The 26,234-nt window shown below is 30.0% G+C and overlaps 1 protein-coding gene across 6 annotated transcripts in view; it reads right to left on the bottom strand.

The window, feature by feature from the left end:
* Positions 1-7,047: 7,047 nt before the first annotated feature.
* Positions 7,048-26,234, bottom strand: part of LOC142334236 (uncharacterized) — a 74,793-nt gene continuing 55,606 nt past the window's right edge. Inside the window, exons 7-8 of one of the 6 annotated variants that reach the window (XR_012758806.1) lie at positions 18,749-18,915; positions 7,048-9,224 (exon numbers count right to left, since the gene is read on the bottom strand). The gene's annotated coding sequence lies outside the window, so the exon portion shown is untranslated. Of the gene's footprint in view, positions 9,225-18,748; positions 18,916-24,352; positions 25,550-26,234 lie in introns of those variants that run through there. The other 5 variants (XR_012758805.1, XR_012758807.1, XR_012758808.1 and 2 more) reach the window with 5 other exon arrangements.

Below are 26,234 nucleotides of genomic sequence, written 5' to 3'. Positions count from 1 at the left end.
CTGCCTTATGCCCCACGGCCCAACATTTTAGCATCTATCGGAAAAAGTGCTGAGGGCGACTCGACAGGAGACCCTGCCGAACTTGAGCTTACCAGACTTGCACAAATAATCAGCTGCATTAGGTGGCACCAACAGCATGGCAGCCTTCGTGCTTCCGTACGCTGATCTAACAGTTAGTCCATGAAACTGTTCAAACTCCAGTCCCATGGCTGATCCATAAGCCTCTAGTATCTCGGCCTTAGTGGAAACAGCACCACAATATCTTTGATACAAGGCTTTTTACTCGCCCTCTGCTCATGCAGGTGACTTTCATCCCTGCGATTCCATCCGCTATTCTTTTTTAGAGTATCACAGGCCCTTGCCCCTCGTCCTTGACTCTAATGAGTACCTCTGCGGCCTGACATTTCCTTAAAGACAGTATCGAGAAGACCACCGCGGACACCGTCCTTCACCTGCTTAAGCAAGTCTGCAAAGGTTCTATTCTGTGTACTGACTGCGACGGTTTTTATGAAGGTGCTGGACCTTCTCAGTCGACTTCGACCTCAAAGGACTTTGCTCAAAATAAACCCCCATCTTGAGGCTTTTTCTTCTCTCGGCATATTCCAGAAGTTTTCTTAGATGAATACCCAATTTGTCTTCTGCCGCCTCAAAGACCAGTTTGTTGTTAAGTCCGAAGATTCTGCCTATGCCTTCAGATATAGGCAGAATTGTGTCTATGGCACAAACTGCAACTGAGCCTCGAACAGTTTGGGGACCGTATCCTAAATAGCTCCTAGAGCTTGCCTAACAGCGTGAGTGAACTAAGCGCGGTGCCATATACCACCGGCTTACGTATCCCAATCATTCACTTGTCATATATTTGCTAAAATGGGTAGGGGCACTCCGTCAACTACTAAAAATATATATGACATCCATAAATTAAAGTTTATTTCGTCTAGACAGCAATTCGCTGCCACGCTTGGGTCACTGAATGCCAGCAAGTACCTGTCCGTATTAAAGCGCTTGAAGCCTTAATTAGCTGGTGGTTAGCCATTTATATTTCTAGGTTAGCTTCCCACTGTAGTGTTGTAGGAGTCTTTTTCCTTAGGTAAACTACTGATGTCGGTTGAACAAAGCAATCGCAACAAGGAACTCCACACGGTCCGACAATGTAGCTCTCGCCACATTGACTCGCCGGCTTGTAAGTGGCCAATTTTCCTCTTGACCTCTAAGTTCCAGGGTGGCCCGGTCTCTAGTTTCCGCAAGAGCAGGGCAGTCGAACATCAGGTGTTCATTTGACTGGACCTCCCCGTAGACGCACAGCTCATCAACTGCCATCCGGAACCGAAACAGATATTGGTCTAAGTTAGTGATGTTGGCGAGCACCTAGGCACCCGTTGCTCTTAAAAACGGTCTCGAGGAATACCATCCCCCAGATCCTGTATAAACTTATACAAGGACTTATCTTCCCTTAGTCGTGTGGTGTTCCATTTCAGCTACCATGCTTCCATCGCGAGGCTCTGCAGCCTCTCCCGCAGGCGGGAGGTGAGCAACTGATCAAAATTTAGATCCGGTGCGTTGTGATCCCCGTTCCGGTTCGGGACTGGTCCGGCTCGAAATCGCATCCCAAATACCTCAGCCTCCCTGCCTCTTCGCAACTTCCACATAGCCGCCCGAACTTTCACCACTAAATCGATTGGGAGAGCCTTTCCCAATACGGTGGTAGCCTCGCAGGAAGTTGTTTAAAAACACCAGTGCATACTGTTAAGGCTCCGCGCTGGGCACTCGTTAAATTCTGAATAACTACTCTATTTCTGTCCAACCTATGCGCCCAAACGGACGCAGCATATGAAGCCATACTCTTGAAGAGACCTCGGTACACCATGTACAAATGACGGCCCTACAGCCCGTAATCCTTCCGAGCAATCCTCCTAAGCTTGTGTATCACAGAGACGGCGTCCACCGCTACTTGCCTAATGTGGTTATTTGCTATTTAGCAAAAACAGAAACTCCTCATCAAACAAAACACCTTGGTACTTATGAAAAACACCTAGGTACCTACGTCAATCCAACCCTCCGCGATCGACAAAGCCGCCTGCGCCCGGTCTTCTAACTGCGGTCGTGAATTACCACGAACTAACAGGAGATAGTCATCGGCGAAAGCGTGGGCCGTGGCTCCTTCCGGGAATGTCAGTCCCAGAAATCCGTCAAATACCAGGTTACACAGCAGGGGACCGAGAAAGGAACCCTGCGGACTTCCCCTGGTGACGGACGTTTCCATAGCCATGTGCGCATCTCTAAACAGAGACGTAAGGTTAGACATATAGTCACGCACTACGGCCTGCAGGGCTACAGGAACATTACGGTGTTCCAACTCATAAAGAACGGAAACATTTGGATATGCAATACTGCTTTTATGGTTTGAATTGAAAGGCTATGATTAGGTATGCTCATTTTTTTATTTTTAACTTAATACTTGATGCATGCTACATGTGGAGCCCAGGATTTATCTTGGTCTACATTTTACACGTTCTACTTTTTTTTTTAGGGTCACTAACAAACATTCCAACTGCAGCTTCTGCCATGTAATTAAAAACGTTATATATAATTTCTTTCTTTTGGCGCCGATTGTCTTTTCCACGTAAATTGGACATAATATTCAAAATAATAAAATCAATTCACTGCCATAAGGATAAAGCCGTCAAAATTTGACTAATTTAATGACGAATAAATTACTTTAAAAATTTCACTTAAGACTTAAAATTTCACAACTACTTCCATGAAGTAGTTGAAATCTTAAATAACTGCGGCCCGGTCTTCTAGCTGCGGTCGTGAATTACCACGAACAGGAGACAGTCATCGGCGAAAGCGTGGGCTGAGACTCCTTTCGGGAATGTCAGTCCCAGAAATCCGTCAAATACCAGGTTGTACAGCAGGGGACCGAGAACGGAACCCTGCGGGCTTCCGCTGGTGACGGACGTTTCCACAGCCATGGTGGATGATAACCTTACTCTTTGGATACACACAATTAACTGGGTAAGTTTTAACTTCAAATACAGTATAAATTAGAACGGAATCATTTACAAAAACAAGTTAGTTTCTGAATGAATCAGGAACAGTTTGCATAAATAGAGGTTTAATTTGTATGTTTAGAATGATACATCGTTCTATTATTTACACAAACCTGAATAAGGAAATTTTTCTTATGCATGACTCATAGTCTACGCTAGCGTACGGTTGTTCGCCACTCTCACAACCAAGGGCGAAGAACGTAGCATAGTAGACATCAATAGCAGCGTAGTAGGTGGACATCAATCTTGTGCGTGTTTGGCTTGGATATTTTATACAGTTATAAAACAATAAATAAATGCATTTAGGCCTAAACAGTAATCAATAACAGCCGATTAGTCTGCATAATGTTGTATAACATATCTACATCAGTATCTAAATAAATACTTTTACTTTTTAAAAGCTTTTATTTTTAGTCTTAAAAAAAAATACAAAAAAATTATTTTTTACTTTTTAGAGGGGTTTTCTAATTTGTTTCCTTTTTTATTAATGTTAATATTAATATTAAATAAAAGCTTTTTTAAAAAATAATTTTTTATATGTAATCAGATATATTTTTGTAATTTTGTTTGTTTTTTGTATTTTTTTTAAGACTAAAAATAAAAGCTTTTAAAAAGTACAAATATTTATTTTTACACATCGAAGTTACATACATGTACCAAATTTCAATCATTTCATACGATAGTTCATGAGAAATGAAAATTTTCAACTACATGCATGAATTTAGCGAAGGAGTAGCGCGTGGGGGTGAGTCATATCAAATTCTGATACCGTAGTGCTATATTGTCATCGAAGTTATATACGTGTACCAAATTTCATTGATTTTCATACGATAGATCAAAAGATATAGCAGTTGCAAGATTTGATTGTTCCTAAAGCAAGTTAAATAAAAGCTTTTAAAAAGAAATAGACTATTAATTTAATAATATATAAACTCAGGATTAAATAGTAACTAATAAATATAAGACGTGAATTTGTTCATTGATTGGAATAAACAATAGTCGTACCGTATACAAACTGTCTTTAATCCAGTAGTATTATAAACCCGTGCTCCTTAGGCAGCAATTTTATTCATCAGATCTGTGCCAATTCGGATTGGACAAGCTATATACATATCTTTTTTAAATTTAACATTATTTTACCATGCTATTATTGTTTATTTACATAACACATTGTGAAGACACAAATAAACATTGGTTACATTTTCTTCTTTTTTCTATAACACTCATTCATAAATAGTACTACATTTTGTAATAAATTTTTATTCTTTCACTATTGTACTTAAAAAAATGCATTCTTCTGTAAAAAAATAATTTTTATTTTAAAATTAGGTTTTTATTATCAGTTGAGAAAAAATATTGTGTTGTTAGAAACTGCAATAATATGTACAACAATGGCTTTTTGTTTTTCATCTGTACACAGCAAGTGTGTCATATAATCTACATGACTTAAATTTCTGTACACAAGCACATAACACATAACATATACACAAGAAAATTAACAAATATATTATTTCCAATTATGGTTCAATATTTTAAAAATACAAAGTTTTTATTTTCAAATTTAATTAATGTATGTGTCAGAAAAATTTTCTCCATTCCATTTAATCAGGTATTTATTATCGCTATTATTTTTATAGGTTGCTGGCTGACAAAGTTGTTTTGCATTAGTTATTAAATGGCAGTAAAAAAGCTTGTCAGTTATCCTGATTAGTGTTAATAAATTACAATAAGTGAGCTTAAAAAGCTTGCTTTTTAAAATAAAATTCTTCCTAAGGCTTCCTAGTGATTAAAAACTTCTTTGTTAATGCACTTTTAAGTGAAATGATATTTTGTTTATATTTCATTTAATTTGAAGTTGAATACATACTAATCATCTAACTTCAAAATACTACACTCGTTTGTTTTATAAAGAAAATTATCCTTTTATTTCTTTGATAATTCATCCAACAGCTTTTACGTATTAAAACTAACAGAAAATATTCTGAAAATAATTTTTCACGAATATTTGATTATTTATTAATTTTTTTTTTTATTACATGTTAAGTTTAATATATATTCTGCACATAAAAATAGAAAAAAAATCTATATTTCTAAACCATATACTTCAAGTTTGTTTGTTGGTAACCTCAACAATTACTTGACTGACATAAAAAATTGCAGCATAATTTTAAATCTGTTTAAAGTACTTTATTATAATATACTCATTATTATTATTTTTTTAAAATATATATAGATAATTTAGTGTCAAAACAGTTTTATCACACTTCACCAAATTTTGGACCAGAAGCAATCATCACCAGGAGTTGAAAAGATTTTGTCATAATCCTGATGTCCCAAGCCCTCAGTAAAATAATTTACATGTTGCTTTATCTAAGCCATTTAAAAAAATGGTTTACTTTTTACCTTCAGAAAATGTTAAAAAATGGTGTCAACAGAATTTGACCACCTTGTCTCCCAAAAGCCTCTAGATATCAAATGACATTTGAAATACTGTAGTATTCCTCCTTATATTTTTTAAAATGTGTACCATTATCAGAAAAAATGTATAAATCTCAAAGTGGGCTCTTAACTGCCACTCTCTCTATTAATATACATTAATAAATATTTGCCATATTTATTTTCTTTTTCAAAATGTGATTTAGAAAACATATTTTGCAAATAATGTATTTCTTTTTAAGAAAAACAATAAATATAATATTGCATTATATTTATTGCAATATCATTAATTTTCAGGTTCTGTTGTATCTTTCCACCCTCCTAAACTAGCCAAAATTGGAATAGTGGAATATCTGAACTTTTTCTTCAAAATCCTTTAAAAAAAAGGTCATGCAGGAGAACAAGTCATGCATTCTTGACTCAAAGTGGCTCAATCTTGCTGCTTACTAGCCACTTCAAATATACTTGCTCTTAAAAGGCCTCTAGGTCACTTTAATTTTATTTAAATTAAAAGATTGGGTAATCAAAATCCTCATTTTCAATGTCTCGTTCCTTTGAGGCCGGTAAAGACTTAGTTACCTTACCAGTTGCATAGATATTCTACAAGTTATAGAATGTATTTTCCGAGAACAGTAATTATTAATTGTGAGTGACAGTAATGTATGACCACCACCAAATACTTTTATAATTTTAATAATAAGACAGTCCCTCAATGGGGTTTTCATCTTCCTCCACAACTTTTCATATCCTTCATACCTTCTTTCCTGGTTGGGTGAAATAAAAATTCAGTCACCTCATTGCACTGGCTCTACTTTGAATCATCCTTGGTCTATTTTCTTATGGGCAGTCTGGAGGTTGAAAAAATCTTAAACTAAAAATGGAGGGCTATGAAATAAAGCTAATCTTTCTACTTCTAAATCTAAAACAACCCAAGATCTCTGCTATTAGAAGTCGTAAATTGTTTAAAATGTTGGTTTAAGTATTTTCTATTCTTTTCTGTTTAGTAGAGAAATGTTTGCAAGTAAACTCAGTTGTAAAGTAAATCTTGTATTCACTATAATTGTTAATGGTACAGATCTCTTAATTTTTGGCGATTAGTGTTTGGATAAAATATTTTAACCTTAGAAAATTTGAGTAACAACAATTTTTGAAAATTTCTGAAACTTGAGACAAATGTTATATAATATAAGTCTGCTTAAAATATTCCAAAATCATTACTTAAATCAACATGCATGTAAACAATATCGACAATCTTTTATATCAACATATGCATTACTTAGAAAATTAAGAAATTTATTAAATTTTCTTTTCACATTAATATAAATAATTTCTAAGTGCTTGTATTTTGTGTGCCATTGTACATAGATTTTAAATATTATTCTCACAAAAAATTTATAAAGTCAAATTTATATGAATACAATTTTTGTTAAATGTAGCAGCAATCATTTAAATACTTAGAAAATAATGTAAGCTGAAAATTAAGATAAAATCATAAAATTTCTTTTTGCTAATAAAGGGAGATAAGGATAACAAGATCATACTCATCATAAAGTTTCGTTAAGGTATTTTAAGGAGTGAGTGTTTTAAAAGTAAGAATAAACCTATTCTCCTAAATGAATTTTATTTTTTTTTTTAAGTAGAACAAATTGTGAAAAAGGTAAGTTTGAATATTACAATACTTCAATTTTTGTAATTTTGAGGAGATAAGAGTAGACATCCACAGACAAGAAATTCTCAACCACTGGGACATTATTATATATTTTAATATTTGGTATTAATGAAGTAGGCGACCTACCACTGTAGTTAATTAGTTCTTAAATGGCGCCACAGAAGTGCTATATTGAAATAAGAAAATAAATAAATAAAATTATAAATGTAATCTAATCAATCTGATTTCAGTAATTAATTCTTATTTCAGTATAGAGTTTCAGTTGCGCTATCAAAAAGCTAACCAACTAACTACGTACAGAAGTAGATCACCTAATATTTTTCTTATGGTAGGAACATTTAAACACAGATTAGTAATAGTGCAATATTTCAAATTTTGTTCGTTGAAGGGCTTGGGGTGCTAAAGCCCAATGAGGTAAGGCATAAAACATGAGGTTATTTTAAAATAAAACTGTTCATGCACAGTCTTGATAACTGCGGTGGGGTAGGATGCCAACAGACTTTGAGAGACAAGTGGCAAATGGAACACCTTTATTTTTTTTTGTAATGTAAAATCATTTTGAAATACTGTTTGAATTATTATGATATTTCAGGTTTTGTTAACTGAGGGGCATTAGGGCAAATGAAATTAAACCCTTGTGACATGATTGTGTGAATCTCTTCTACATGTTTTAAATTTGTTGTAGGTACAAACATTTTCTAAAAAGAAACTTTGAATATCATAATACTTGATTTTTTTAATTGGGGGCTAAACATGGATATCAGATAGGGTACCTGAATTTCTCTTTACTAGTATGGTATTCCTATTTTTCTCAATCTAAATACATTTTTAGCTTTACATGAATTAAGGAGGGAACTTTAAAAGAGCAAAGGAATTTTACATACTGCTTCTATGGTTTATGAGATTATGATAGAATTTCATAAATCATGGTTGTCTTTTTATTTGTGGAGAATAACAAAAATTGCTATTTTAAAAGCATAATCTTTCATGTATTTACAATTTACTTTTTCATAAAATTTAAGAGTACTTCTAAACTATGATTGTTTTTTTATTTTCAAAGAAATTTTTGATCAGTGTTTAGTCAATTGACAAGACAGATTAGTCTGAGGAAAACTTTACATAAGTTTTGAAAATGTAATTAATATTTATCTTAAATCACTACACACAGTGCAAATGATATATTTCCACACACATTACACTGTTTAGTAAATGTACTCATATTAGCTGACGACTACAATTATGAACATACACAAGCAAGCAGAACATGAAAATGGCTACAGATCTGTGTTCAGAAAGAATACTTTACATAAAATATAAATAAAAAACACATAATTTATAATTGCAGAAAAATATAATGATGACTGAATACTGCAAATCATCTCATAAACTATGACATAAATTTAAACTCAAATTTTAAAAACAGCGCATTAAAGCCATGAACTCAGCATGCTTAACAATATGGAAGTTATTAACTCATTAAATTTAACACATCACATATATTATTTTTGAACACAATATTAAACAACAGATAAAAGTATATATTTTACAACCCACTGAAGTTTTCTAACTTCTACATTGTCATTGTTTATCACTGATTACCACTGTTGAAGGTACATCATAGTTCTGAATAGAACTTATGGAAGCATATTCACACATATATAACAATTTTTAATAGAATTTTTGGAGAAATTTAATTAAGTTGTTTATTTTATTTAATTTTTAAGTAGTAATTAAATTAAGATTCTATGCTGCTTATGTAAAAAGTATGTATACTTAATTTAACATACAAATTTTGTGAATATGCCACTAAAAATAGATATTTTTAAGTACAATTTGGGTTTTGATTATATGAAAATTTTATTTGCTTAAAATATTTAGAAGGTAATGTAAAAATAATATTTTTTTAGTTCATTTTATCATGAAAAATCATCAAAAAGAATGTTTTCTGGTTTTTATCTAACCATATTCACTCCTTGACTCCTTTGAATTGTAAAATTGTGCAGAGCACAAAATATAGAGATTTTCAAGGCTGACTTACTCCAATCATTTTACTTGCCAGCACTTCAAATCTGTAATTAAAATCATAATGACACCTGTTATAATAAAAGATAATAATGTAATAATCAATACAAAATAAAAGCACAAGAATAATTGTGTAATAATTATATCTTCAAATATTTTTAAGCTATAATTTGATATTCACTTCTATTTTGGGTACTTAAGTATTAGCCCGTTGTCCGATAAATTGTAAACTTTTGGGTTATTGTTAATATCACCCGATATAACCATTTTAATATTTATAAATATAAATATTTATTTATTTTATAAATATAATTTAATCAAACTTAACCTACGCATGCTAGATTAATTAATAGTTATGTTTTGAGTATTTAAATAATAAATTCAGTAATTATTGCAATTATTCATTATTTAAATAATTAAAACATTACTGTTAGTTGAGGTTAGTGAGCGAAGCAAACGCAGGTTAAGTTTGCTTAATTTATATCTATAATCAGAAGCAATATTGCTTATATTTTTAATAAGTAAAATATGTCAGTGTAACTTTGAAGAATTTTCAATTATGGTCAACAGGCTAATACATAAGTACTTATTTTGTAAACATCTGTAATACAGAGATGATCTTTGTAAATAATTCTTATTTTAACAAGAACTAATTTTTTCAGATTCGATGCCTTTCTCAAGCAGAGAGATCTACCACTTTGAACACCTCGCAGTCTTCATCTCTTCATTCCAGAACAAGTGACATTGTTCCAAAAGTTCCTGATGAACTTTCTGTTTATCCTGAATCTGCTGTACAATCTCTGAATCACCGTCATCTTTCAAATAAGGGGCTTCAAATTCATTCAAAACAACTTCTCAAAAATGTGCATTTTAATACCTACCTACAGACATCAAACTTTTCAACATCTTCACTAAAAGCTAAAGAAAGTATTCCGGGATCAGATTATGCAGCAGCTACCTTTATAAAATGTGGAGAAGAAGAGAGAAAACGAATTAAAATAACCAGGTGTCCAGTTTTGCCACCATGCCTAAAGTTTGTTCAACCACCAGGCAGAAAAAAAACTTATGATGTAGATAAAATTAGATGTGGTCGAATATGTATGCCATGTTGTCCATTAGCAAGATATCCACCACTGTGTTTTGATATAAAACCAAAATCTGTGTGTAACAGAAAGCCAAACCCAAGACCATCTTATTCAGAATGTGCAAAAGACTGTATTAAGATGAGAAGCGTTTGTGATTGTTGCAGCATAAAACCCCCTCCCTGTAGACTTTTACCGGAGATATTAGATGAATGCAAATAAAATTAATTAATGATGGATAAAACAAAAAAATTCACATTACTAATTTCCCTGACTTATTTTTAAATCTTTCCTCAACAATTAAAAATACCCACTTCCCTTCCTAATAAGATTTTATCACTGGTTCTTATATCAGATATATTTCCTAAACTATGACTGTACTTTGCCAAGTATAATTTATATTTCTAGACATACATTCTACTATGTAGTCATTTTCAAAAACTAATAAATAAAAAGGATAAAACTAAGAGGTTATTCTAAAGTGAATTAATTGGATATTTATAAAACTTTTCTCACATAGAATCACATTCATTATTAAATAAAAAACGTTTTACCACATATTTTCATGTTTTTTTTTTTTTTTTTTTGTAATATGCAGTGAGTAATTTTGCAATACTATTATTATTAAATTAAATTATTATAAATTTAAATTATTATAATTAAATTAAATTATTAGTATTTGGTGATCAATAATTTACTTGTCATTACATGACAAACACTTAACAATTTAATTTAAGTGATATAAATGCGAAATATCAATTTAATATTCCAGAGATTCAAAGTATCTTCTTCACTTATCCATTCTGATATTTGTGTTATCATATGAACAGATGTTCAGTACTTTCTGGCAAATCAACAGCATGGTAACAAGATAATAGAATAATTTTTTTCACATAATTTTTCTGTCACACTGACATAAACTTCTTGGTCATTCATTATTAATACTATTCTTGCATTCTCATCTTGTGTCAATATGCTGCATTTTTCTGACATATTTTTCAATCTTTCCTCACTAGTTTACACCAAATCCAAACTGAAACTACCAGTTTCTTCTTCTAATGCTTTCAGTATGGTTTTGTATAAAGATTGGTAGTTTACACCAAATCCAAACTGAAACTATGGTTTTGTATAAAGATTGGTAGTTTACACCAAATCCAAACTGAAACTACCAATTTCCTCTCCTAATGGTTTTGTATAAAGATGGGTTAAAATTATATTTTATTACCGGTTCTTTATCAGATGTGGTTTTCTAAACTATAGTTTAGAAAACTATAGTATGTATAGTATATATAGTATATATATTATATATAGTATATATATTTTGCTTAGTTTAATTTGTACTTTTATAAATACACTACACCATATTAAATCATTTTCAAAAACTAATAAATACAAAGGATAAAACTTGAGAGTGAAGAGTAATTCTGCAAGTGAATTAATTTTATATTTATAAAATTATCGCCCACAGAACTTACCTCTTTCCTTACCTTTCATTCATTATTTTTCATTCATTTGTGATTGACATTGTTAGTTCACATTCAGGGTAATAAAAATCAATAAAGATTAGATTGGGCAAAAATTGAAATTTGTTGTGCAGTATAACTGCAGGATTGACATCATAACAGTAAAAAGAGAAATATTTTCCCTGATATTGTTTTGAAAGTTATTCATTGCCTATCTTTGCCTTAACATAGTTCTAGAACCAACCCAGATTGAAAGTAGAAATATCACTTTGTGATGAATAAGTCTGATTATATTTCTGAAATCTGAGTGTCTATTTTACTTAGAGAAACAGAAAGGATGATACAATTTAGTAAAATGTATTAACAAATGCAGTAATTTTTCTTGATAAGATGACATATACCTTTAATCGGCTGTATTCCTTATCTACTGAAAGGGCTACTAATATTCAATCCAGAATCACTCTTTAATTGGCCTCTCTACTGACACCCATCTAACAAGGTCTCATGACTATAAAAGAAAGCTGTAATGAAAGTTTGTTCAAACACCAGACCAAAAAGAGACTTATAAATGTAGATAAAATTAGAAATAGTCGCATATGTATGCCATGCTGTCCATTAACAAGATACCTACCACTGTGTTTTGATATAAAACTGTGCGTAGCAGAAAACCAAACCTCATGATGTTATAAACAAATACATACTCTACATTATTTATATATTTGTTTTATGCTTTATATGTCTTCGCAAATCAGCTGATTTCAAAGTCAACAGTTCCAACGTTCAAGTCCTAGTAAAGGTAATTACTTTTATACGAATTTGAATATTAGATTGCGGATACCCCGGTGTTCTTTGGTGATTAGGTTTTAAAACCATACAACTCAGAAATGGTTGATCTGTGACGATACAAGACTACACTTTCACTTACACTCGTACATATCATCCTCATTTATCCTCTGAAGTAATATCTGACAGTGATACCCGGAGGCTTTACAGAGGAAAAGGGGGTACATGAGTTTAAAATTTTACACCTACAAAAACACACTTTGCAAACTATGTAAACAAATTGTACCAGCTCTTTAAACTGGAAATTAGCTATCTGTGTCTTTATACTTTACTTTTAAAAGTAGTTGAAAAATTAAAAAAATAAATTAAATTTAATTTTAATTAAAAATTAAAATTAAACTTAGTGAAGGAAATAAATTGCCAACAAGAATAATATTTGGAGAAAATGTTAATAGTAGCAAGTTTAACCTTAATTTGTTTTTTAACAATATTTTTTCCTGCAGTATTATGTACTTGTGGGTATACACAGAATGTTTCTAAAATGGTGGGCTGGCTATACTTTTACTTAACACCTAAAAAAAATCCTTAGGAAAAATGGCAATTTCTCCTTCGTTATCCCACTGTCCATAATTTTTTTTATTTTTATATAAAAGCAGATCTCAAGTTAAGATTTTTTTTTGTCTTCAGTCATTTGACTGGTTTGATGCAGCAGATCTCAAGTTAAGATTTTTTTTTGTCTTCAGTCATTTGACTGGTTTGATGCAGCTTTCCAAGATTCCCTATCTATTGCTAGTCGTTTAATTTCGGTATACCCCCTACATCCTACATCCCTAACAATTTGTTTTACATATTCCAAATGTTGCCTGCATGCACAATTTTTTCCTTCTACCTGTCCAATATTAAAGCGACTATTCCAGAATGCTATGATACCTATAAGTCTGTCTCTTATTTTAACTATATTTTTCCAAATGCTTCTTTCTTCATCAATTAGCCACAACACCTCTTCATTTGTCACTTTATCCGCCCATCTGATTTTTAACATTTTCCTATAGCACCACATTTCAACCACATAGCACCACATCTTTTCTTCTCAGGGACTCCAATCATCCAAGTTTCACTTCCATATAAAGCGACGCTCCAAACATATACTTTCAAAAATCTTTTCCTGACATTTAAATTAATTTTTGATTTAAACAAATTATATTTCTGACTGAAGGCTCATTTCACCTGTGCAATTTGGCATTTTATATCCCTCCTGCTTCGTCCATCTTTAGTAATTCTACTTCCCAAATAACAAAACTTTTCTACCTCCATAATCTTTTCTCCTCCTATTTTCACATTCAGTGGTCCATCTTTGTTATTTCTACTACATTTCATTACTTTTGTTTTGTTCTTGTTTATTTTCATGCGATAGTTCTTGCATAGGACTTAATCTATGCCGTTCATTGTTTCTTCTAAATCCTTTTTATTCTGGGCTAGAATTACTATATCAGCAAATCGTAGCATCTTTATCTTTTCACCTTGTACTGTTACTCCGAATCTAAATTGTTCTTTAACATCATTAACTGCTAGTTCCATGTAAAGATTAAAAAGTAACGGAGATAGGGAACATCCTTGTCGGACTCCCTTTCTTATTACGGCTTCTTTCTAACATGGCCGCCATTTTGTAATTTGCAAAGGTATTAAGTCCTGATTTTTTGCTAATTTTAAATGTTTTTTAATTTTAAAATGTTTGCTAATTTTAAATGTGATTCATCTATCCGAACTTGAGATATAAATTATTATATAAAAATTTAAAAAAAGCGGACAGAAGGAGAACAAAGGAGAAATTGCCATTTTCCTAACGATATTTTTTGTTTAGGTGTTTTTTTAAATGAATATTATGTTTCTTTCAATCAGTTTTGATACAACTTTTTTTAAATCAGAAATTTGAGAAATAAAGACAAGGCATTGCTTGTACCACTTTCACAATGTCTTTTTTCATTTCATAGGCTTATCCCCATGTTCCTCAATGAAGTTTCTGGCACCTAACGTTCTGATAACAGCATCTAACTCAAAAACATTAAACCACTATTATGAAATCTTATGATATTTTCTAATCAGATTATGTTCTGCTGTTCATTTAAAATGTTGTGTTTGTAAAATTTCATACTCATGTGTGTTGGGATCTAGATATTTAAGTGGTACGTATTGTTACATGATTACTAAAAATGGGCTAGATTTAACATAAGAATAAAATAAAAGTCAAAATAAAAAAATAAAATAATTAATGAGCAAACAAAAATGTATTTTGTTTTAACAGAAATGGCAGTCTGCTTGAAGAACTTAACATAAACATCTTCCCTATAATTAAAATATGTCTTGTGTAGAACAATGATTACCACAAATTCATATCTACAAATAACAAAAGGAAAGGAGCTGGAACTTAACTGAAAAAAAGAGAGAATAAATTGTCTTTTTCAGGGCAGAATTAATGTTAAGTTCCAGTCAAGATAAGAATCAACCTTGAGAACAGTTATGAGTCATTAGTGCTGCTATTAAATTTCCATTGAAATTTAATGAGAGGTCATGATGAGGGTGCACTTTATTATGTTTTTATGGAATGATAAACAGAAATTTGGAATTAAAACAGAAATGAAACAAAAAGCATTAAAAGTAGAATCAGTGTCTTTAGCAGGACACAAGCAGGTTATTTATAACATTTGCATTTCTAGTCTACAATAACCAAATAACATACAGATACTTTGGATTAAAATAATCCAATTGTTAATTTTTTGGGCTGGTTTATAGACAATATATGATCTCTTAATGTAATTTTAAAATTTACTGTTTTAAAGAAAACAAAATGCCTTGCAATAATTGAGAAATAAAAGTAATTATTTTCTCAACAATTAGGAAATTTAAAATAATTTAGTATACAAGATTATATAGTACACAAAATTTAAGTCACAAAGAATTTAATTTTACCATCACTGAAGAAAAACTCTCAATCTTTAATTGAAAATTTTCATCATCCTGTTAATTTTTCAAACTAAAAGTTAAAAAGTAGATTGCATTAAACATTATTTTCAATATCAAACATTCACAACAGGGAATAGGGTTTCTGCAAGATATTTTTGAATTAATTTTATTTATAGCACATTACATTTTAAAGTAAAATGGAAAGTCTGAATAAGACTAATCTAAATAAGATTGTGTCTTCTTAAAACAATGAAAAGGACTTGGCTGTTTTTTTTTCTAAAACAAATTCTTAAGATTCCAGACAATGTCCAAACTTTTTCTATTATGAGTGTGACAGCCAAGCATTTAGCACATGAGCTACATAGCATTTATTTCCTGGAAGGTTATAATTCAACAGTCATGAAAGCTTTGAAAAGAAATATCCGAAGGATTAAGAAGAATATGGAAATTGGTACTGCTTCCTCTTACACAAAGCCCATAAAGAAATAAAAGATATACATGGAATTCTGGTGTCATAATATATTATTCTCTGGAAGAAAGATGCCAGTAGGATTGATTGTGACTGCTATTCTCACAGTCATAACTAATCAAGGAGTGCTGTCTTCTCTGTCATAATTTTCTACTGCCACATATTTTTGGTTTGTATCCCTAATCCTTGCCAAAAACACTTTCCCTTCTTAGATTTTTTTGCTCAAACTATTAGTCTTTCACCCGATATTCCTAATAATGCTATCTCCTATTTTCAAAAGTAGTTGTGAAACTATTTTTTGAAGGATGATTTTTTTTTAAGTATGTTATTATTTTTTAAGTATTATTAAAGAAAAACTGCAGTTCATCAATCTCTGAGGAATTTTATAAATCCTGTGGCCAAATTATATTGTATAAAAACATTACTTTTTAGTTTCAATCTTTGTAACTAAATTTACTTTAACTATCAGAAGCATCAGAGTCTATGGTGCTGTTGTTTTTCACTGTTTTATCAGTTGACATATTTCTGGTGTTCGATAAAATGTGTTAAAATTGAAGATTATTTAGATATATTTTATGCAAGTTTTATCATTTTTAAGTTTATAAATACATATAAGTTAGTGGTTGAATATTTGTCCATTTTGTTTATGTACAGAATAACATAGTACTCTTGAATGTTAGGAAAAATTATACATACATGTGACAAGAGCAATGCCAAATGACTGGTGTAATTCATATCAAATTAAATAAACCAAACATATTAGTGAATATAATATATATATTATGTAGGAAACAACAGCCAATACCAAAGTGTAAAACTAAAGTGTCACTGTAGATTTATGCCATTTTACCTATACAGTTAAAAAGCATTAAGTGAACTTGTTTTCTATGACATTTGCTTGAGCAAATACATAAAGAACGGTGATATGTTTTTATACAAGACATACTCATTATTATTAGCTGATTTTGTTGTTGTCCAAGTGAAAGCTGACTACTCTGTCGAAATGCTTATTATTGGGCTAAAAGTGAAAATACCAATTATGCCAATCTCCATGGTGGAATGGAAGAGTCTCGCTCGACCTTTCACCTGGCTTAAAACCTAATCTGGCATGTTATTTTTCATCTGCTACAAAATTTACCATGCACAGCGCCATGTGGTGAATTATTCATTAAAAAAAAAAAAAAATAGTTTTTTTAAGATGAATGACAAGTCCAGGATCATGCACAAGGATGTTTGTGTCATCCTGGTGGTTAAAGAATAAACCACTGAATCGTAATCCCAAAGTACATATTTTTATAAAAAAATAAATATATTAAATTTAGATTTGAAACAAATGTGGATTGTTTTTTCTTTCTTCAAAATAGGCAAAATGTATTATACATCATGTCTAAAATTATTTCTTCATAGCAGCTGACAAGAGAGAGTGCAGATAAATTTTTTTTTATAAACAAACTGAAAAATAAAAGTTACAATTACAAAGTAGGATAGGCTCCCTTTGAGAATCAAACACAAATGAATGGCATTGGAATTAAAAAGTAAAAGTGTTGTAGATGCCTAGAATTTTGATTGACTATATAATGTAAAATGGAAATAAGTAGAAGTGAGCCCAGATTGGTGTAAACATGACATTTGAAGAAAAAATCCAGATTGATATATTATCTCAGTTTTTGAAAAAAGCTATTTTTGCCACTTTAAGGTAAAAAAAAATGAGCTGCTAAGTTTTGGGATAATTCTACTATTGCACAAAAAGTTACATAGCATTACATTAAAAACCAATATGATAGCTGCTGAAAATGCCCAGTGAATAATTTTTTTAAAGTTGTTTATGTAAGATGATAGTTTTTGTATAATTTTTTTTTGTATAAAATTTTTAAATTAGATTAATACAATTTTTTTCTGCTAAAATCATCATAATTTATAATGAGTACAATTATCTACCTTTCTAAGCTTCATCGTAATTAAAATACATGTTTGACGTATTTCAGATATATTTGATTTTCAAGACTCATTATACTGACACTAATATCATTTTGTAAGGTTTTACATAGCATTATGGGGTGATGACCCCATTCAAATTATATACTTTATCTGGCTAATTAATGAATTAATATTATTATAACTATTGACTTACACTCAAAAGATGTCACTCATGATGTATGGCGAGTTAAAACTGCATTATATATTTACTGAACAATTCGTAAAAAGATAATACTCACAACAATTTCTTTATTACATATTTCAACATATGATTAACACAATGTTCTATTAGTTCATCTGTAGAGCACGGTGTAGGTAGTGCTCAGTAATAGTGTCACATGAGATGTCAGATACTATTAATTTAGTGGATGGAGGAATTCTACTGTGTCTGCATATTTCAACATGTTATGTCAAATTAAACAAAATTCGTCAAGTGTAGTATGTTATTGGAAGTACATGTATATAGAATGTGGAAGATGCATCAAATAATAATTTTACAGATCAAAGTTGTGATATGAACTGTATGTCATCATATCATTCACAGTTTACACAACTATTATACTACAGACTTAGTCAGAAACACTTTTTCTTTTTCTTTCTTGTTAATTTGAAATAATGAAGAAATTACATCTTTCATATTATTTCATATCATAACAGTAATATGCTATAATATGCCTATGCATATCATACTAATATAATATGCTAAAAATACCTACAAGATGGTAGTATCTAATTCCTCCCAATTTCTAAAATTTACATTGAACACTTTATTAAAGTTTTGCAATCTCTGAAATCATATGGAATTCATGTTGGAATTCCTGCAACCAGGAACTTACCTGTAGATAACCTCAAGAGAGCTGTCAAGAGATAATGTCTCCAAAACTCTTTTCAGGGAATCGTTTTTACACTCTGTCCACCCACATCAAGGTTTTCTGCAACTGGTAGTCTTGTAAACAAAGCCTTCTACCTAAAATTGAGACCATGTTGCACTTAAATCAAAAACCTGCAAATTGGTATACTCTATTTATATATGAACAAAACATTTATATTAATAAAAATTGATTATAACATTTATAAAATAAAGATAAATTTACTAAAGTTCAATTAACAATTAAAAATAAAATTCATTTGAATTAGGAAAATTCAATACTTAACTGAAATAAAAAGCCACCAAAATCATAGTTTGATAAAAACTATATCACTAAACTATGTTTTGAATAAAAAAAAGCATACTGAAAAATATAACGTATTTTAAAGTGTGTTAATATGTAGTGAAAACTACATAACTCCATAACTTAAATATTCAAAGAAATTAAATGTGCACTGCATGATAGCAGAAATGCACAAATAAACACTTGTAAATAGATAAATATACATGTACTATTTTGAAAGTATACATTAAAAGTAATATTTTTACTGCTTATAATGATTGTCCAACCATTTTATATTTTATATATATATATATATATATATATATATATATATATACATATATACACACGATCTAAAACGAAAAGATCATAAGATCTAAAAAACTAAGTTGTAGATTACTGGTCCAACACATTAAAACGTCCATACTAGCATTTATTGAAAAAAAGGTTAAATAATCTCAACATTTTTATATAATTTCAGTTACTCCTTCCTCTCCAGTAACAAAATTTAACAATTTATTAAACTTTATGACTATTATTTAAAGAAAAATCACGAAAAGAATGTTTTAATTTTACATTTCATTACTACATTTTATACCTTATAATCCAAATAATTTATCATGGGAGTGAATAAAAAATTAATTTTTTTCCAAACTACAATTTTTTGGCAAGTTTGAAAACTTAAAAACTATAAACATTTAATTTAAATAAGTTCACTATATGAATCACTTCAGGAATGATTACCTAATCCAAGGATAATAAAAAAGTGTTTCAACCTTTACTGGAAGGATCATCAAGGAAACCTGAAGGAAAAATATAAGTAAATGTAAGTATGTATTAGTATATAAGTATGTTATATACTAAATGTGGATTCAAATCCAGACAAATTTATTTAATAACGTATAGACAAATGTTATTTATTTTTTCCTAATGAGATGATGTAATTTAAAAAAAAAATTGATTAGAATTACTTTCTAGATGGTTTAGTAATTATTAATAATGGCAATTGAAACAAAAATATCTTTCTTACAGAGAGTAATACCATTCTTAAAAGTAAACCAGAGTGGATTTAAAAAATATATATAATTTATGAATATATCCATACAGAGAAAATCTATATTTTTTACATTTTTCTGTATTTTTATTGAGTATCGTAAAATTCAAGAAAATAAAAAATAAATGGGCAGTAAGTTTTTACACTAATACTTTCCTACTGTTACACATATAAACTACAAAAGATTAAAATGTTATAACTTATTCATAAATGAATAATAGTAATAATATAACTGAAACATATGCTATCCTAGTAAATAAATATTACTTTTTCTTATTATTTATTTCCTGTAACAAGCAACAAAAATGTTTTAAAAATTATTTGAAAAATTATATTTCTTAAAAACATAAAAATTAGTTATTGAAATCATTTACATGTTACTGAACAAATCTTACAATATTATAAATTTAGGAAAAATATATATTTCTCTAAAAAGAGACCTTTTTTTATTTAAGAAGAATACTATATTTTTAAATGAGAAGAAAAAGAATTGATGGCTTAATATTACAAACTGCACAACAATGAGTTATTTAAAATGATCAAATTCTCTTAAGTAGGATTACAAATATACAGAACAATAACACTAACAACATATTTACATATACACTACACAAATTATAAACATGTCATTGTCTAATATTAAACTAATAAAATTATGTATGAATACAGTGTACTTTTCAAAAGTAAAAAACTTAGATTCATATCAACAACAAAAGGTATTTATCTGTAGCAAATAATTTATACTTTTTTAGATTATATGTACAGTCACATGAAATTTTTGAATCAATACTTCAAATAATATTAAATTCCTATTTATTTTAGTTGCATAATCTTTAATGAAATTTAATTGTATTGTAATCTTGAGGATAAATCAAGATTTATAAATGTATTTAAGAAATTCAGTAGATTTTAAGATGCAGAAGCTACAAAAAATATCTAGTTAGATTTTTTTGGGGTAGTCTTTGTTAATGTTTTGGGTGCAATCAGTAAATTTTTTTTTAGCACTCATTGATGGAAAGCAACCTCTAATCGTCATATTGCATGAGATTTAAGGTTCCATCCCTAATAAATCATTGCATTGAAATCTATTGATCAATTTGTTTAATCCACATTTGTGGTTTAATTCATCTACTGGGCCTTTGGTTTTGTTATAAAAATTAATCTTTTCAGGCTTAAGTCTTCTTCTCCAGGAGTTGGGTGCATTGTCTGTTCCAGTTCTTCTTTTCTGCAGGGTACAGACATATGTTAGCCCTCTTTTTTAAGGTTTTAAGTAAAGGAATACAAGAAAACCTTTATTTGGTTTTCAATGCATTTACAATTTCGGAACAGCTTGTCCGGGAACATAGTTTTTCAATGCTGTCTGTCAATGGCATGATTTTATGCCATTTTCCTGGCTTATTTAACCTCAAGTCTGAAAATGTGTGAGGCTGTTCAATAATAAAATCTGCCTCTGTGTCTGAGCAGTTGTGGAATGGAAAAAGTGAAGTAGAATCATTGATGCTATTCTTGTCCTCACTTAGAACATTACCAATAATTGAGAAATTCGGATCTGTCCTATGACATTAAGGAGGACCAAATAACTGAAAAACAAATTAGTTGGCCCTAAAAATTAAAAAATTACCCCTAATAATGCATACGGGTAGTTACTGGTCTCATACCTGTATACTTCAAACAATCATTTGGAAAGAAAGAACCTGAAGGAGAGCCTCCACAACTGGGAGGGAACTGAAGGTCTGAGACCTTAAATGCAAACTGAGCAGAAACCAATTACTTCTACAAAATACACTGTTTCTTCTCTTGGAGATGTTACAGGCTGGTGTCATATTGGCAATATGCACTGCATGATTGCATACCCTTGATTGCCATTGCCATTTTAATTTCTCTCCTTAGAATTTCACTCTGCAAATCTGTTTTGTACAATATTGCCTAACTTTTCTTAACATTGCTATACAGCAAATTTATCAAATTGCATGTACTTGTGAAATATTCACTGGCATTACATGTATGAATAAAATAATAAAAGAAATATACTCTTAATTACACAAGTTTTACAAAAAACTAGCAGTAATAATCACAACTCATTTTCTAACCTAGGGGTTTATCGAGACTTGAAATAAAAGTTTTAGAAAAACTGCTGGACATACTCACTGCAAGTTTTATTAATACTCAATGCAAGTTTTATTAATACTCAATGCAAGTTTTATTAATACTCAATGCAAGTTTTATTAATACTCAATGCAAGTTTTATTAATACTCAATGCAAGTTTTATTAATACTCAATGCAAGTTTTAATACCACATTAAAAAGTCTTTACTGACTAGGGAGGACTGCATGGTCAAGGAAAAGTTGTTTTTTACATGTCTTGAAACTGACTGGTTTAAGTATTTTAAGGCAAGGGTCCAAAAGACATGCATAGGAAGTAAATTGACTTACTCTAGCTACTAAGTAGCTAAGTATTAGCTGCTGCTGCTTGACTGTGTACCACATCCTATCTGCATCACATTTTAATGTAGTTTTTTCCTTTACCTAGCTTTAGTTTTTAGCTTAATTTCTTATATTTTAATAAATTAACAATGAATAAGTTGCACGAAAGAACCATGTAACTACTCATTGGGTAATAAGTAATAATGTCAGGCTGTCATCTTAATGCTATATCAAAATTGAAAATAAGAGCATATATCAAAATACATATGCTCTTCATATATATATCTGCATATATATATCAGGGCATATATATATGCCCTTATATATCTAAGGGCATAGATTGGTCACATTGCAGTATAACTAGAATATGAAGAAACTTCATATATTGTCTTAAATAATGTCTTAATAATCATGGTTATAGTTAAATATTTGAAATCCATTAAATTGGCCTTTAGTAATAATCTTTCATATAATCTCAATTTACATCTAGATTTAGAAGGTAATCTATAAATGTCAAAAAAAATTAACTTGTTTCAGGGAAATCAGTCTCTACAGCAGTCGCATCAAAATGCACAGTTTTCAACATTCAGAACACTGCAAGGTATACAGGGATCACATGGTACAACCCGAAAAGGCGATGAGTGTCCAGTATTTGTAGAAAAAGTAGAAAAAAAAATACCTTGTCCAAAAATGCCACCGTGTCTTAAATTTGTTCGCCCACCAGGTGCAAGAGTAGAATATGGTTCAGTAGAATGTGGTAGAATATGCATGCCTTGTTGTCCACCAGCTCGATATCCACCATTATGTTACTTTCCACATGAAAGAGCTGATTGTATAAAATATCCAAATCCAAGACCTGCATTTTCAGAATGTCCTAAGCAGTGTTATAATAATGGAAAAGAAGTGTGTGATTGCTGTTCTATCAAACCACCTCCTTGCAGATTGTTACCAGATGTGCATGATGAATGTGTATAAAATCAATCATGATGAATGTGTATAAAAATCAATCACGATGAAAAAGTGTATGATGTAACTGTTGTATTTGTACATTAAGAACAAACATAAAATATATTTACTCTTTTACTTTCACAATTTTTTTCTTTACATAAATCTAAATTACATTTACTTATATACTTATATATGCTATATCCTGAGGATAGCGGATAGTATAATCCTCAATGCAGTGGTGCCATGAGAAGAGTATATTATAATATATTTAATGTTTATGGTTTGTCATGTTCTGAATTCAAACAAAGCATTCAAAACACTCCAAATGATATCCTAATAAAGATTTTTGAATTTTTCATATGGAAAGCAATATAGAAAGAAATAACATTTCTTACTATACGCTTTGAGCATAGAAAATACTGTAAAATCATTGGCTGATTCCTTTGAGTAATACTAAATGTATACTAAAAATCCTTCACTGGGTATAAAAATTTAATGTGACCTGCTGTACTACTGGTTGCTCCAGCTTTGATGTTATTTCATACTTACTGTAAGGATTTGTAATAATTTTTACATTAGTAAAATATTTTACAATAGTAAAATAAATTTTATTGGAATAACAGGATTGCAATTATCTATAAAAAAGTTGAAAGGCAAGTTACATATGCAGATGTTACATTCAGATGTAACTGAATGTGCTGTTGAATTGATGTCATACCAGACAAAATTTAAATAAAAATGTACATTATCCCAGTTTTAAAAGTTAAAATCTCCAAAAAAATGAAAGTGAGGTTAACTTCAAAAGATGCAAGAATACAGCTAAATCAAGGTAACAGAAATAAATATTTAAAACTAATTTTTAACTTATGGTGTTTAATAACCAGAAGGATACAAAAAATCATAAAACATAAATCACAATTTTCTTAGATATAATTGCCAAATGTCAACAAATTCTTTATTTAGAATAGTCAGAGATACCAACATGTTCGTTAAGATAACTGTTTATAACAGAAAAAAATTTTCAGCAGCACTGTCTCAATTTTTAATCTATAATTTTTGCTCCAGAATCACTTCGAGTACAATTTTATTTCTGAACAACCTGTATGTAGATATGGATGGAATTACTCAAGATGAGAAACATTCTAGATGGGTGGAATACATTAATAAACTTTTGAACTAACACAATTTTTTTTAAATTGATTTAAGAAACTTCTTGGCTGTAAAAAGGTTAACAAAAAAAAATTTACAAAGAGGTTGATAATTAAACAAATAATACAATAATTTGTTTTTATTAATAAATTATTGTATTATCGGACTTAAACCGATGTGTGCATTGTTATGGATCGGACATGTTCACCACATAATAAAATGCTAAGGAAATTTTCATGGCTATTCTTCAGTATAATTGAATATTGTGCATGATCTTGAAGTTTTACTTTTACACACTGTCAAATAACTTGACAGTATTCAAGTAATAATTTAATAATTAATTTTTTTTTAATAATTAATACAATAAGAAATGATTAATTTTACAATACTTAACTTAAAAGTATAGTACATGAAGTTCAGCAAAAAATGTGTATATGTAATTAAATAGGGATGCAAGGAAGTCTGTTGTGTCAACAACAGATTTTATTTATAAATATGATACACGATGTTGCATAGATACAATATCATTACTAACTTTCAATATCATTACAAAGTTACATTCTATCTCTTACAACTGTACATAAAATTTTTGTGTTCTCAATATTGCTTACATGTGCTACATTCAAATTTTCAACATTGTTTGGGTATGCCAAAAGCAATATTTGCAAAATATAATGTTCTCATTAAACTCATTATTTTGCTCATTAAATAATCAACTGCTCATATAACTGCTCAATAACAATATGGTAGAGAATTTACAGAAGCATACAAATTCAATGCAATTCAATAAATACTGTAGAGTAAAAATATATGTATACAAGTTTGTAAATCATCACATTATGAAGACTCATCAATCAACTGAAGACTTGAAGAAACAATAGTATGAAATGATCATCTATAAACAAAAGTTTCTGCAAAGACAAACCATAATTAAAGTTTAATCATTAAAAGCAGATAAAGTACTTATAAGCAATATATAGATTTTTTTCTTATGTTACAACTGGTTCTATAAGGGACATGCCACATCAAATCAGTGAAAATAATGCACTTTCAGATTCATGTGTAGGACTCTATAAGAAACAGAGAGCTCAGTTTGGTGTCATTTTAAAGCTCTTGGAATGGGCTTTCATATTATATATAACTTAGCACGGTTTTGTGATATAGTTCATTTTTTGATAATTTGAAAAATATATTTTTTTGCTTCGTAATGCCTTATACATGTGGTAAACATTTTATAATGGAATCATGATAAAAAATAATTTTGTAATAATTAGATACAGTGGAATATTCTTATTATGTGGCAATTGCTAATTGAGATACAACCAATGAAAACCCTTCCCTTCCAGTCTTCCAGACTGGGTCACTTGATGAGGCAGAAGAGTAGCATGTCATGACATGCACTCCTAGTGCCAGCAAAAGAATGTGCATGTTTCATCCTGTTGAGACAAGTAAAGTAATAATCAGTCTGGATCATCTGTTTTAACAGAAGGTTCAGTGGTGTACTCTCCAAGAGGGCTGATCATATCTATAATGTGATAGAAAAAATATTTTTCAAATTTTTTAGTCACTCTTTGTTGACCGAGCTTGCCTTTCTCT

The sequence above is a fragment of the Lycorma delicatula genome, chromosome 1, assembly GCF_047948215.1.
Source record: "Lycorma delicatula isolate Av1 chromosome 1, ASM4794821v1, whole genome shotgun sequence".
NCBI lineage: Eukaryota > Metazoa > Arthropoda > Insecta > Hemiptera > Fulgoridae > Lycorma > Lycorma delicatula.
The sequence above is the reverse complement of the archived record's forward strand: the minus strand, read 5'-3'. Positions and strand labels throughout refer to the sequence as shown.